Genomic DNA, 13,293 nt, shown 5'->3' on the forward strand with positions numbered 1-13,293 from the left:
AACAGTTGACACAACGCTTGTTGGCACGGCTAGGACAGCAGAGAAAGAGAAGATGCAAGCTTGTTATCCCAAATGACTCTGTTGACACAACGCTGGTTTAGAGGATAGTTGCACGGTTCTGTTCATTTTGGTATGTTGGAACTTGGATTGAGTTACTGAAGAAAACTCTACTGATCTCCTATTTTACAACACGAAAAGATAATTAATGGGGCAATTCACTGGCCCCCTATCACAGAACTTCCCCCACAAACGCTATCCCTGGAGAAATTTTATTTTCTAGTCAATGGGTAGACAGCTTGTTATGACTCAAATAAATTTCTATGGCTCATCTTCATGCACTGTGATTCACCTCAGCAGATTTAGATGCATGGCTTGTTGGATTGAGAGCAGATTCGACCAGATTCTATTCCCCAGCAAAGCTTGGAAAATCATTCCTTTGATCTTTTGTTTTCAAAATGGTTCTTTTCAGATGGCCATATGGTGTGATCAGATGTATCAATTTTTCTTTCAATATGTTAACAAACATTGCCATTGCAAACTAGTCTTGGGAATGAATGACAAGCTTAAATATGATTTAGAATGTCTACACAACCTACCATGATGCTTAAAGAAATGAGTTTTCATAGTTCACCTGATGGCAAGGCTTTTGACCAACAATTTTGTGGAAACAGAGATCTATGTTCTTCTTGGGTCATAGCAATACTGGAAGATGGAAGGAATTTAGTATCCCGGTTATTGCACTAAACAAATTTTTATTATATCTGAAACTCAATCATTGTCATGTAGTGTCCCTAATCTAATTAGCTTAGTAGATAGAGTTAAATGTGTTTCCTTCCAGACTATCACGAATAGTAGCCTATGGTAATTTACAATGAATATTTGTCAAAGGCTAACAAATGATGGTGGAAGCGAGAAAAATACTTTTACATTGAGGTTGGAGGGCTTGACTTTGGCGTTTTTGTGATTAGTGAATTTTCCTCATCCCTTTGTGAATGATGGAGATACTCTCAGCCACTGGGGAGGCCGTTGGCTCCCTGTGGTCATGGTGGGCCACCAGTTTGTAACATAGGAAGAAGAAATGGTTCTTGTGGTTGGGGGAGTCCATTTTCCGGTGGTAGAATTTGCAAAGGAACGTAATCAATTCCTTACCTTGTCCTAGCTGTTGAGAAGGGTAAGCGGATTTTTGATTGCGAGCATGAAGATTATGAACGTGGATTGGATCATTGGAGTCGGGTTCAATTAGGTTCAAGTATGGTGTAAAGCCTCCATATTTTTCCATGAAAAGGTATGTGGAGAGAAGTGGATGTATGTAGGATTGGTGCAAGCATATGGCGCAAGTAATGACTTCTTCATTTTTTATTTTGTGGACAAGATTTAGCGAAAGCAAATTTTTTATGAGGGACCATAGACTATGGGGTCTATTTCGATCATCCTTCGACCGTTGGCACTAGATATCCCCATGGAAGGAAATGAATAGAGGGTGCTTCGATATGGGTCCATTCCTATGGGTTGCGATTACACCTGTGGGCTACTCGGGTTTGGGCTGAGCTGCAAGCGGTCTCAGGGTACCTTTGTGTGAGTGAAAGACGGTGGACATGGAGCGATTGAAGTTCGCATGAATGTGTATATTAATTAATGCTAACGTTGGCCTCCCATTGTCTCTCACAATCTGCATGGCGAGTGGCATTACTTGTGAACAATTGGTTGAGTACGATTGGGCACCCCCTAGTGTGTTCAAAATGTTGTGTTTTTAGCCACCATGATACTACCTACTCGAAGGACATCATCATGGCTAAACTGGCCTAGGAAGCAGTGTCATGGCGCCGCCTCAACCAGGTCAGCAATGGATTCATTGACAGCATAGAAGAATGATAGCTCTTGGATGGGAGATGTAGTGGAAGGCTAGAATAGTGGCTTGAGATCTTAGGAATTTCAAAAGAAGAAACAGATCAAGGACAGGGGGCATTACCGTGCGATAGTTACAAAATCAAGAGCAAGATACTGGGGAAAGATGGAAGTTACCATTCCTGATCCTATTACGGTAGAGACTGACATGGGAGATGTCCCATTTTTCACCAAGTACCTAAGCTCGGTCACTAGACCAACCATTGGCCTGACCAAGGAGTAGACTAGCCTTGTCAAGATGAATTGAACTGAGGAGGATGTATCCCCCGGCCATGGGACGAGAAGCGTCCTTAGGAAGATCTCACGTTTGTCTTATTTGGTGATCCTGTTATCTCTACATTAAATGCTCTGTACATATAAGGAAATATGTTGACCTTGAGCATATTAACCTAGAGCTTGGTTCTCACCTAATTGTCGGGTGTTCAAGTGGAGACAAGTCACATCAGCTGCCCAGCTTTTCAGTGTCGGGTAAGGACATGGCAAGATGGTCTCTTAGGCCAGATGACATGTCAATCTCAAGGAGAAGACAAATTTGTCCAAAAATTGCAATGGTCCTCATGATTCAGGTTCAATTATAAATACCCCCTATCCGCGACATTGAATGGTAATGCTCATTTACTCTCACTCTACCCTCTAGGCTTCTTAGTTAGGGTAATTAAAAGCCTCTTCTTAAGGTGGTGTTGTGAAATTCCCTAAAATCCTAACCCGATAACCCATTCTTTCAGGTTAGTGAATCTGGAGCTCGAGTAGAAGGCAACTATAGACCATTCGAGTTGAGCCTAGAAGTTTGGAAATCAAACCTATGGAGTTGGATGAACAAGAAGAAGACTCGCCCACCCTAATGGAGTTCAAGAGGAGAGAGAAAGTCAGTCCGGAAGGCATAACTTTGGCTTGCATGAAAATTAATGCTAGAGGACTCAAATGCCAAGGTAAATTATACCATTTATTGAGAAATGTTTAGAGTTTCCTACCCTCTGAAGCCCGTCAACATTGGACTTTGTGCGAAGAAGATAGAGGGCTGGTCAATTGGGGCTGGTTGCACGGTTTGATCGACCGCCCCCTACCTAGAATCTGGGTATTTTCGGAAATTCGCTCTTAAAACCCTATTTTATGGTTCTCTCACCTCAAATGATTTGTTTATGCTAGAGGGAGGCTGAGAACATGGGAGAGAAAGAGAGCTTGAAGATTTGAAGAATTCTCGCTCTTTTGGTGGCACCGAAGCGCAAAATGCCAGGAGAATCGGTTGTTGAGGTAGGAAAACCTTTAAAACCCTCTTTGCAACCTTTCTTTTGAAGCATTTATATTGAGAGATTGCATCAATGATGGTGGTTGAAGTAGTTGGTTAGATTTGAATGCTTGCTTAAGTCCGCTTTTGTGTTTTCCAAATTATGTCTAACTTGATCTACTTGTCTTCTAGGGATATTTTGGGACATTTGCACTCTCAATTTGTGGATTTCTTGGGCTTTGGAGTTTATTATTGTCATTTCTAGGAGAAGTGAGACTTTATCCTACATTGTGCATTTAATTTAATTTCATAGCTTATTATTATATTGTGAAGGATGCATTTTCACGTGTCATGTAGTTAACTTGATTTTGTTTCCATTAATTCAATTATCAAATATTCTATTATGAATTGCACGAGACTTTGCATGGATGAAAGGTAAATTGATCTTTATGTTTATGCAACTATTCATTTATAATTAAGCTTATGTTGATATTCGTTTCATTCAAATGATGGATGTGTGTGTTGTTGATATTCGTTTCATTCTAAGACCTTGAAGATCATTTTGGAGGACTCAATAGAAATCAAAGCTAGAGCAAACAATTGATATGTCTTCGTTAGATTTCATTCTTGTAACGCAACAAATACGTGATGGAATGTAGAGGGGATTCAGGTTTTGGTTTTATCCATGATTGCTCAAATACCTCAAATGAGATGATGGTGTGGAGCATTTATAAATAGTAGTTTTTAGCAATTTGGACTTGAATCTATAGAATCAATGGCGTTTTGGGAAAAGAATCCATAAGTTAGTACCATATTCTTTGTTGATGAAATATTCTAGTAGCATGACTCTTGTTTTCAGGAATGCCTACAGGCAAGGATATCTGTGTTGATTGTTGCCTTAATTCCAAGAATATGTAGCAGATGTTGCATTCAGTCTCAACTCTGTTTTCTACCTGAATTTGCGCAATGAACTTAAATGAATGCCTTCAATATTTTTGATCATGAGGTTTCATGTGTCTTGTATTTTTCTTTTTCTTTTTTTTTGTAATGAAAGAAATACTGTCCCTCGAAAAAGCAGGAGCAATGTTTGGGCAAATATTCTCAGCATTTGAAGTTTGAGATTGAATAACCAGATTGCACACCTTGTTAGACTAATTGCAGTGGCATCCAAACTTTGCAAACAAGACAAATAAAGTTTCTTACCATTGTCATGACACTGCAATTCACTAACCATTGGGGCAGTAAAAATCTTGCATACCTTCTTGCTGTGAGGTGCCTTGTAAGGATCTGGCTCATGTTCTCTTGGTCACAGGTGTGATCTTGTTGATCTCATGCATCGTATGTGGAGATGGATCGGATGCTGTGCCCAGAACGAATAGTTCTTGTTCGAGATTCTCCTGAAATTATTGAGAAGGCGGTTCGCATTGCACTTGCAGTAAGATGGAGAACCACTATTCATGAACCAGAACCAGAATCGACAGGAAGGGAGAAGATTCTTGTAGCAACGAAGACATTATGGACTCTACCTTCAGCCTCTTAATCCACGGCATATGAGTTTTTTATTTTGTGGGAGACCTAACCTCACGCATTAAAGAAAATGCAGATGTCTTCTTATTTATTTCTTGTAAGTTTTGCTGAATTGTCTGTTGAGACGGAAAGGAAATGAAGAAGTTAGTTGTGAGATGTAAGGTGGTGAAAGATTTTTGACTGTCAGAAAGCACATGCTTGTTAGAATGTAGCTTTGGAATCCAATTTTATACTAGATTTAGTCTAAGCAAAGAAAATGATTCAATGGCCATCTCTCTTGTATCTCCCCATTAAATGATATTATCTGGTGAACTCTATTATGGATGCCAATATACAGTTTAGAATTAACAGTTCTTGTTCACTAAAATTTATTTTTGATGAGGGTGCAGGATCTATAGGTCCATGCGCGATTTCTTTCTGGGTGACAAAACTAGGGATAATAAGATAAGAAACGATTGTATTAGAGTTGGTTTACAGTTCTGATAAGTGATAAGCTATGAGAAAGTCGTCTGAGGTAGTATAACCATGTTCAACGGAGGTCTGTAAATATCTCTATACGAAAAAGTGATATTTAAGGAATCAAAAGAGATAGGGGCAGAATTAATATTATTTCAAGAGAAGTGGTGAGAAAGGATATGTATAGCTTGGTCCTGGTATTTAGTTTGGCCTCAAACAAACTAATTGGAAGGCAATAATTTATGTAGCTGACTCTATTAAAGTTGGATAAGGTTTGATGGTGATAGAATGACGCCCACAGGTTTTTAACAAATCTACTTTTTTCCACATTCTATTTGTTGTTTTCTCTAATGAATTCCCTACTCGCAAGCGGCGAAAAAAAGATATTAAAAGATCTTTTGAAGTGAAAAAGTATATAACATGAGTAGTGTTTTTTTTTTTTGGGGGGGGGGGGATAAAACCTAATTTATTGAGTTAGACTAGTAAGGAAGAGAAGCACAAAGTTCAAACAACCAACAAAAGGAAGTAAGCCAAGTAGTCACATTCGAAAGAGACTAAAAATCTAAAAGAACACTGAATTTTCTAAATACAAATTTTGTTGGCCAAATTGAAGACATAAAAAAAAAAAAAAAAAGGAATAAAGAATTAACTTAGAATTGAAAAAACATGTAAACAAAACCTGAGCCAAAAGGAAAAGAATGAAGGAAAACTGTCGAGGCAATAAGAAAAATAAGAAGAATCTTCAAAACACTTTAAACATGTTTCTTAAAACAGATTCGTCCCCTCCGGAGTATGCTTGAAGATTCAACGGACGTCTGTCTCCCAGGATACAACGACGAACAATGATATACTTAGCACAAAGTAGTTTACCATGACGAACTTTATATGTGTCTTCCTTTTGTCAGCGTAAAATTTAAATTGACAAGATTCTCAAACCATTAACAAGATTCACAAAACATTAAGAAGACTTTCAAAGCAAACTTAATACAACTCTCAAATAAAAGAAGTGAAAAAAACCCCAAAAGAAATTACTTATCTTCATCAAAGGGGGGATCCCAATTTATAGAGAAGGTCTTTGGTTGGTACAATGAACATACTATATTACCATATCTTAGTAACAGCTTTGGAAAACAAAAAGTTCTTGGTGTTTACAACCTAACTTGGAAACGAAGAGTTCCGGTTCTTAATGAATCAAGTTTGAGAAACGAAGAGTTTTGGTCATTTATAACCAAGCTAGAGAAATGAGAAGTTCATTGGGAAATGAAAGTCTCATAACTCTCCATTCATGAACAATGCTGGAAAATTAAAAGCACATACGTTCATTAACATTTTATGCATGAACTATCATTAGGATTTGAAATACCCAATTGTCCATAATTTATTTCATGCACTTAAAAGAGCCATATTCCAACAAATTCCGTATTACATGAAAGGAAAGAACTACATAGTTCAATTCAAGTATCAATTCTCATTCATGAAGGTATTTTCCATAAGCTTTGTTTGTCTTGACACTTTAGTGGTTCCCCAGAAAGTTGTAAAGTTTAGCTGTATCCACTCAATTGTTCGTGATGCATTAGTTAAGTGGATTCCCAAAAACAATCAAGAGAGGGTTTTCTAAGAAATAGACTTACAGAAACTTATACATGAGAAGTGGTAAAAGAGTATTTTCATGCATCAGAAGTTTGTGATTTAGTTTTTTATGCAACAAGTACCGGAAAACAAATGTTAATAGTTAGTACTACAATAAAAAATGAAAGCAGCTGATTTAGTAGCATCTGCATATTATGTGTTCTGTGTCATTATGTTAATAAAAAGGGAATTTTGGCACCACCCTTTTCTTAAAAATAATATTATTGTGTTGCCAATTGGGTGGTTTTCACAGTAGTTCTTTTGCTTTCTATTTTACCTATATATACAACAAGTACCGGAAAACAAATGTTAATAGTTAGTACTACAATAAAAAATGAAAGCTGCTGATTTAGTAGCATCTGCATATTATGTGTTCCGTGTCATTATGTTAATAAAAAGGGAATTTTGGCACCACCCTTTTCTTAAAAATAATATTATTGTGTTGCCAACTGGGTGGTTTTCACGGTAGTTCTTTTGCTTTCTATTTTACCTATATATATATATATATAATTGTTGAGTTATTCAATTTATCAATTAGACTCACTATATGCCCGCTAGGAAATTAAAGTTAATTGTTGATGTAAGAAAGTTAAATTTTTTAAAAAGACAAGAATACCCTTGAAGGAAAAACCCTATGCTCGACTCATCTTCGTCTTCCTCTACACCTCTATTCTCACACAAATATCTACTTCCCTTGGAATATAGGCATAATATTAAAAATGGATATTATGTAGATTCATTAGTTCAACCAGTGGTAGATGATGCTACTAATGAGAAATTATGTAGATGTCCTTCTGATGAGGAAATTTTGAATGCATTGAAGGACATGGGCCCCTTGAAATCTCCGGGTCTAGATGGTTTTCCCCCTTCTTTTTCCAGACATATTGGGACATCACTAAGGAGGATGTTTGTAAGTTGGTGAAGGAATTCTTCGACTCAGGACATTTGGCTAAGGATCTTAATCGAACATTCATTTGTTTAATTCCCAAAGTGCCAAATCTAGAGTTCCCAGAGCAATTTCGTCCCATTAGCCTATGCAGAGTGGTGATGAAGATCATATAAAAAATTATGGCAGAAAGATTGAAAACCTCATTATCAGGTATTATCTCTCCTATGCAGTCAGCTTTTGTACCAGATAGATTAATTTCTGATAATGTTTATATTGCTCATGAATTGTATCACTATATTCGTCACCGGAAAAAAGGCAGGAAAAAATTCTTAGCCCTCTAGCTAGATATGAAAAAAGCATATGATAGGCTAGAGTGGCCCTTCATTTATGCTACTTTGAGGAGGCTAGGTTTCTGTAACAAATGGGTGGACTTGGTGATGGAAGGCATATCTACAGTTTCTTATTCTCTGCTAATAAATGGGGGTAGAGAAAGGCTCATTTCTTCCATCTAGAGGAATTCGACAGGGTGATCCGTTGTCTCCATTTATCTTCATATTGTGTTTACGGGTTATCACCTCTATCATCTCTAAAAGTGAAGAAGACAATCTTATCAGAGGGATCAGTGTTCGTAACCGTGCTCCAATGGTCTCACATCTCCTTTTTGCTGATGATTGTTTACTGTTCTCGGAGATGAATCTGGATGTTATCACTCAGTTACAAGAGTGTCTTCAGCAATATTGCCAAGCTAGTGGGTAGGAAGTCAACTTCAACAAATCCAGGGTTACTTTTAGTCCCAACACACCAAATAGATTTAAAAGGTGGTTTTCTCGTGTCTTAAAAGTTAAGTACGACGGGGGACCATCTAAATATTTGGGATTGCCTATAGACTTTGGTATCTCAAAGAAAGAACTATTCTTGGATATAGGAAGCAAAGTTGCAAAACGAGTACAAGGCTGGAAGCAGAGGTTGCTATCTTCAGCTGGGAAAGAAGTTCTCATAAAGTCAGTGGCTAGCTCATTACCCTCCTATGCTGGTTCGCATTTCTCATTACCAGTCTCGGTGTTGAATGATACTAGAAAAGCAATGACAGACTTCTATTGGGGATCGGAAGAAGACAAAAGGAAGTTACATTGGATTTCTTGGACTCGGATGTGTAGATCAAAGGAGAAAGGGGGCCTTGGCTTTCGTGATCCTATTCTCCATAACAAAGCCTTATTGTCCAAAGTAGCATGGCGGTTATTCACAAATCAAGAGTCTCTCTGGGGAAAGTACATTAAGGCTATATATTTTCCTACAACGGATTTTTTGCAAGCTAAGAAAGGAAACAAGCCCTCGTGGGCGTGGCAAAGTCTTCTAAAAGGGAGGGAGTGTCTTGAATTGGGGCTTATTTGGTCGATTGGGGATGGCTCTAATATTGACATATGGAAATCTAGATGGATTCCTGGCTTACCTGGATTTAAAATTCAGTCTCAAAAGCCTTCTGGAGTTGAGGTATCTAAGGTCTTAGATCTGATAAATACTGGAGAACCTACTTGGAATCATAGCCTCCTTAATCAGTTATTTTCTTCAAGAGAAGTGCAGACCATTTTGAATATCAAATTAAGGGGATTCTTTTCTAGGGATAAACTGATATGGGGTGGGTCAAAGAATGGTTAGTTTTCTGTTAAAAGCTCCTATCATCTTTTATCCAATCAGAGAGATGACCATATGAGCCTTCAAGCTTCATCATCCAGACAACATTATTGGACACAAATTCAGGCTCAGGGCTGGATGACTCAAAAGCAAATGCCTACCCAAGGTGAAAGCGTTTGTTTGGAAAGCAGCAGATCAAGGTATTCCTACTACAGATAATCTTCTGCGGCGACAAATCAAGGTGGACCCCGGCTATAAAAGATGTGGGTGTGATTGTGAAACAACTGATCACATGCTATTTGATTGCCCATTTGTGAGAGCAATTTGGTTTGGATGTAATTTGGATGCAGTTGTTAGAAGGAATCATTTAGCAAATTTACCAGCTCTCATAAACGGGTGGCGATTACTTACTCTACCTAATAGCTCGGTAAAGGAGGATTTGTTGGGGTTGGCTTTTATGGTTTGTTGGTCTATCTGGCTTGCTCGCAATGAATTGATTTTCAGGGGTAATAATTGGGATCCAGGTATAGTTGTGGATAAAGCCCTGAAGGCTCATGCAAAGTTTAATAATGCTCAAATCAAGAGGTCTCATGTGCCTTCTGCAACTAGATTGAGATGTAAGTATTGGACTTCCCCTCCTGTGGGTCAGCTGAAATTGAACTGTGATTTCTCTTGGCTTTCCAATGAATCTCATGGGGGATGTGGTTGCATTGTTCGTGATTCTACTGGTGCCCCTATCCTGGCTCTATCAGTTCCATGTCAGTCTCAATCAGTTTTGGTGGGCGAGGCTATTGCTGTTTTAGAAGGTTTGTTAGCTGTGCTGGCAGGTGGTTTTCGAGAGGTAACTGTTGAGACAGACAATATGTCTCTTGCTCCCATGATTAATCAGGAAATCCCCCGGTTTCTTGAAGTTGGCCCACTCATTGAAGACATACAACATATTTGCTCTCTTCGATCAGGAGGATTTGGTGGTTAGGTTTATTTCTAGGGAGGCTAATTCAGTTGCTCATTCCCTAGCAAGGATGGCCGTGTATTTGGCAAACAAGACGCTTTGGCCTGTTTCCTCTCCCTGGCTCCTTGATCTTTGTAATCAGGTTGCTTAGGTGGCGGTTTGCCCTTTGTTTAATGAAATTCTCTCTTACCAAAAAAAAATAAAAAATAAAAAATGGATAAATAAAAACTAACTGAAACTGAGATTAAAAGTGTTAGTAATTGAGGTCATATTGATAAATGGGATAACTCAGGCTATGACAATAATATTAAGGGATAACTCATTGAGTGGAGCTGAAAATTTTCCTAATAAAAAATGGCTCAATGGTATGTCAACAAACTTATCTATTATAGAGATAATACTTTACAACTTCAAAGGCTTAAGAACAGAACAAAGGGAGAGAAGATTCAACCGTTGTCTTTTGGAAAGAGGTGCAGCAATGTTGTAAGAATAGTTATGGCTCGATGGGCTTCCTTCTACAATGGGGGAAAATAATTGTAAGAGCATCAGTACCCGTGGCCTAATGGATAAGGCGTCTGACTTCTAATCAGGCGATTGTGGGTTCGAGTCCCACCGGGTATGTTTTTTTTGGGAAATTTTTTGAACTTTTATTTCCCAAATCCTCTCATTTAGGTCTCATGAGTCAGAACTCCTTTACTTTCTTTCCCTTCAAATGGACAACCTCTAAACCCAACTTAAGATCTTTACAACTTGTAAAATAAATGAACAAGAAACAAGTGTCACAGAACAAGAAATAAAGAATCACGAATGCTATTCGATTAAAATGTCAAAATATACACACCATGGATTCATCTATATTATTGTGTTTACATATGTGGAAACTAGCAGGAATTTTCAACCTTTATCTATTATAATATAACCACCTTCTATGTGCAACATTCCGGGATAGAATGATAGGGAGGTTGGCACAAGAAGAAAAGCAACCCGATGTCTTCAAACCATAAATCCAATGGCAACGACCAAAGGCAAGAACGGAGTGTCAATTGCTTCCACAAGTCCATCTTAAAGTGGGGACGCAGTTCAGGTAATGACACCAGTGGCAGTACTCACATACGTTAAGCCCTTGATACAGAAAAGACAACCCAAATATGAAACTACAAATTTTAACAACAAAAACAATGAAAATTAACCTTGTAATCTAATGAAGAACATACTAATGATAACTGAAGACCACTAAACTACTTGGCATGTACATGTAAAGACAACGAAGATTTACTTGAACGATAGAACTTACCCAACATACAGCAGAATGTAGGAGACCACACACAGTATGATTTGGTATGCCATGTTTTCAGATTTTGCAGCCATGCTAACCGGAAGATTCCGGTGCTCCACCCAGCCAAACTGAGGTCGGAGAAGCAAAACAAAGCCAAGGAGGAAGCCCGTCAGGAATCAAAATTATTATCAACACGAGGACTTCCAACAGCTAAGTTAATGGCAATGATGTTCACAAGTGTCATGAATGCTGCAGCCTGCACAAGCAGAAAAAAAGATGTGGGATTGTAATGGTAGGTTAAAACCACAGCTACAAGGTAGTCCCAATTTACCATTGTTCAGCATTACCTTCTAAGCAACTAATGAAGACGAAGACACTAGCCTTTCTTCAGCATCACAAACTTTAAAAGCTCTGTGTAAAACCAAATACGCAATTTACAGGGTAACAGGTTCAGCATTAGGTGGCTATATACCCCATTACCAGATAGCCTCTTGGCTTTGGCCATGAGAAAGACAAGGCCCATACAGACTTTAGAATCTGTTCCACTTTCAGCCATCTAACCCACCATGTATTGGATCTTAACCTTGCTACACCAGCTCTTGAAGAACCAAAGTTTAAATTGTAGAAATGTGAAAAATGATCTCTTCTGCATGCCACATGGGAGGAGCGCATGGGCAGATATTTTTTTCCCTTCCCCTTGTGTGTGTGCCCCTGGGGGGGGGGGGGGGGGGTTGTTGGTAAAAAATGGGCAGAAATTTGCACATGAAGGTAGGTGGCATTGCTAACACACAGAACCCTTTAAGGCAGCCATTTCCTGTGCAATAAGAGAGACTCCTAGATTGTCCATGTCTACCATAGGTATATTCAATATGGGAGCCAATTTAGGTTGTCATCAATAAAACAATAAATGAAACATGCTTGAAAATCTCTCACCTTATTGGAGTGAATAGTCCAGTTTGTAATAAGTTCTGAAAGCATGGCTCCGAGAAGTCCAAACAATGCACCGGAAGCACCAACAGAGCTGATACTTCTTATGAAAAGGCCAGAGAGAATACTCCCTACAAATCCAGACATGAGGTAGATAACCCGAATTCGAACTGCACATTCATGCCAAAGGTAAGTGCTAAAGCTTGGTCAGAGACTCAGCCGATACAAGGACTAATGAAAAGATACAGAGAAAAGATCTAGATAGAGAACTAACTACATTCACAATGACATTGCTTATTTCTCATATATCAAGGAGTTGACGAATCAGTGTTCAAGAAAATTTCAAGTGCCAAATCAGCAAAGCAAGCATGGGATATTCTGCAGAAATCCTACCAAGGCGTTGATAAGGCAAAAAAGGTACACCTCCAAGCTCTAAGAGCTGAATTTGAAACTCTTAGAATGAGTACATCTGAGTCAATTGCTGATTACTTTAGTCGAGTTCAAACTATTAGTAATCAAATGAAGAGAAATGGAGAAATATTAGATGATGTCCAGATTATGGAGAAGATCCTTAGATCCTTTGTTCCTAAATTTGAACATATTGTAGTAGCGATTGAGGAATCTAAAGATGTATCCACACTCTCTATCAATGGGCTTATGGGTTCTCTCCAAGCTCACAAGCAAAGGATAAATAGAAATAAAAATCCGAGTGAAAGTATGGATCAAGCTCTACAGAGTAAATTATCCATGAAAGATGAAAGCTCAAGTAGCAAGAGTTGAGGACGAGAAACATTCAGAGGTAGCAACTATAGCAATCGTGGTGGACGTGGAGGATGGAGAGAACAAAATAATTATGATCGAGAACGATCCAATAT

General features: G+C 38.4%; 1 non-coding gene and 1 pseudogene across 1 annotated transcript; one reads left to right on the forward strand and one right to left on the reverse strand.

Annotated features, from left to right (window-relative positions):
- The first annotated feature begins 10,763 nt into the window (after positions 1–10,763).
- On the forward strand, positions 10,764–10,836 carry TRNAR-UCU (transfer RNA arginine (anticodon UCU)). Its single transcript has one exon. It is a non-coding gene; the product is annotated as a tRNA-Arg (tRNA).
- A 418-nt stretch (positions 10,837–11,254) lies between these two features.
- LOC149014285 (RHOMBOID-like protein 2) overlaps positions 11,255–13,293 on the reverse strand; it is a 45,171-nt pseudogene continuing 43,132 nt past the window's right edge.

This window comes from Hakea prostrata, chromosome 5 (assembly GCF_041222555.1).
Source record: "Hakea prostrata isolate BN-2017 chromosome 5, UWA_Hpros_2, whole genome shotgun sequence".
NCBI lineage: Eukaryota > Viridiplantae > Streptophyta > Magnoliopsida > Proteales > Proteaceae > Hakea > Hakea prostrata.